The sequence below is a fragment of the Martes martes genome, assembly GCF_963455335.1.
Source record: "Martes martes genome assembly, chromosome: X".
Taxonomy (NCBI): domain Eukaryota; kingdom Metazoa; phylum Chordata; class Mammalia; order Carnivora; family Mustelidae; genus Martes; species Martes martes.
The window spans coordinates 67335172-67337682 of NC_137897.1; positions in this window are offsets into that span (position 1 = coordinate 67335172).

Genomic DNA, 2511 nt, shown 5'->3' on the forward strand with positions numbered 1-2511 from the left:
TAAAAGTAAAAAAACACACACCCTTTATGTTTTAAGAATCCTACTAAAGGAAAAAAGGAAATAAAATCTAGGCCACTGAAGAATAGAAGACTGAATTACCCAGTAAATTATCAGCTGAACACACTCTTTTTATAAAAATCAAGTAACAATCCCTGGGCTGTCTAAATCTACTAATAAAAAAGTGTGAAGTTTGATACTATATGTGGAAAACCCAAATCTAACCAAGGAGGCAAAGAATCTGTACTCAGAAAACTATCAAGTACTCATGAAAGAAACTGAGGAAGACACGAAGAAATGGAAAAATGTTCCATGCTCATGGATTGGAAGAACAAATATTGCGAAAATGTCTATGCTACCTAAAGCAATCTACACGTTTAATGCAATCCCTATCAAAATCCCATCCATTTTTTTCAAAGAAATGGAACAAATAATCCTAAAATTTATATGGAACCAGAAATGACCTCAAATAGCTAAAGGAATATTGAAAAAGAAAGCCAAAGTTGGTGGCGGGACAATTCCAGAATTCAAGCTCTATTACAAAGCTGTCATCATCAAGACAGTATGGTACCGGCACAAAAACAGACACATAGATCAATGGAACAGAACAGAGAGCCCAGAATAGACCCTCAACTCTAAGGTCAACTAATCTTCGACAAAGCAGGAAGGAATGTCCAATGGAAAAAAGACAGCCTCTTCAACAAATGGTGTTGGAAAATTGGACAGCCACATGCAGAAAAATGAAATTGGACTATTTCCTTACACCACACACGAAAATAGACTCAAAATGGATGAAGGACCTCAATGTGAGAAAGGAATCCATCCAAATCCTTGAGGAGAACACAGGCAGCAACCTATTCCACCTCAGCCGCAGCAACGTCTTTCTAGGAATATCGTCAAAGGCAAGGGAAGCAAGGGCAAAAATGAACTATTGGGACTTCATCAAGATCAAAAGCTTTTGCACAGCAAAGGAAACAGTTAACAAAACCAAAAGACAATTGACAGAATGGGAGAAGATATTTGCAAAGGACATATCAGATAAAGGGCTAGTACCCAAAATCTATAAAGAGATTATCAAACTCAACACCCAAAGAACAAATAATCCAATCAAGAAATGGGCAGAGGACATGAACAGACATTTCTGCAAAGAAGACATCCAGATGGCCAACAGACACATGAAAAAGTGCTCCACATCACTCGGCATCAGGGAAATACAAATCAAAACCACAATGAGATACCACCTCACACCAGTCAGAATGGCTAAAATTAACAAGTCAGGAAATGACAGATGCTGGGGAGGATGCGGAGAAAGGGGAACCCTCCTACACTGTTGGTAGGAATGCAAGCTGGTGCAACCACTCTGGAAAACAACATGGAGGTTCCTCAAAAAGTTGAAAATAGAGCTACCCTATGACCCAGCAATTGCACTACTGGGTATATATCCTAAAGATACAAACGTGGTGCTCCGAAGGGGCACGTGCACCTGAATGTTTACAGCAGTAATGTCCACAATAGCCAAACTATGGAAAGAACCTAGATGTCCATCAACATATGAATGGATAAAGAAGAGGTGGTGTATATATATACAATGGAATACTATGCAGCCATCAAAAGAAATGAAATCTTGCCATTTGCGATGACGTGGATGGAACTAGAGGGTATTAAGCTGAGTGAAATAAGTCAATCGGAGAAAGACAACTATCATATGATCTCCCTGATATGAGGAAGTGGAGATGCAACGTGGGGGGCTTGGGGAGTAGGAAAAGAATAAATGAAACAAGATGGGATTGGGAGGGAGACAAACCATAAGAGACTCTTAATCTCGCAGAATAAACTGAGGGTTGCTGGGGGGAGGGGGGTCGGGAGAGGGTGGTGGGGTTATGGACATTGAGGAGGATGTGTGCTGTGTTGAGTGCTATGAAGTGTGTAAACCTGGCGATTCACAGACCTGTACCCCTGGGGCTAAAAATACATTATATGTTTATAAAAAAAATTTAAAAAAAATTAAAAAGTGTGTAGTTTGGGGCGCCTGGGTGGCTCAGTGGGTTAAAGCCTCTGCCTTCGGCTCAGGTCATGATCCCAGGGTCCTGGGATCGAGCCCCGCATCGGGCTCTCTGCTCCGTGGAGAGCCTGCTTTCTCCTCTCTCTCTGCCAGCCTCTCTGCCTACTTGTGATCTCTGTCTGTCAAATAAATAAATAAAATCTTTAAAAAAAAAAGTGTGAAGTTTGTTTGATCCCACTGGTACTGTTCCATTTCACAGGTTATAACACACTATGTGAAACCTAGTCTGAACTAGAAAGTAGTTCTAAAGGCTACTATGGTATCAACCACACAGATAACAGAAATAAGTTAGTCAGGGCTTAAAAAGGACTTCTGTTCGGAAGATATATTGTGAGAGTCTAAAAACCTATATACTGCACAGTGTGTCAGAAAAAATATTAACCAACTAATATACAGTAGGGAAAATTCTATGGTTTGCTAGGCTACAAAAATATATAGGTTTCAATGACTTT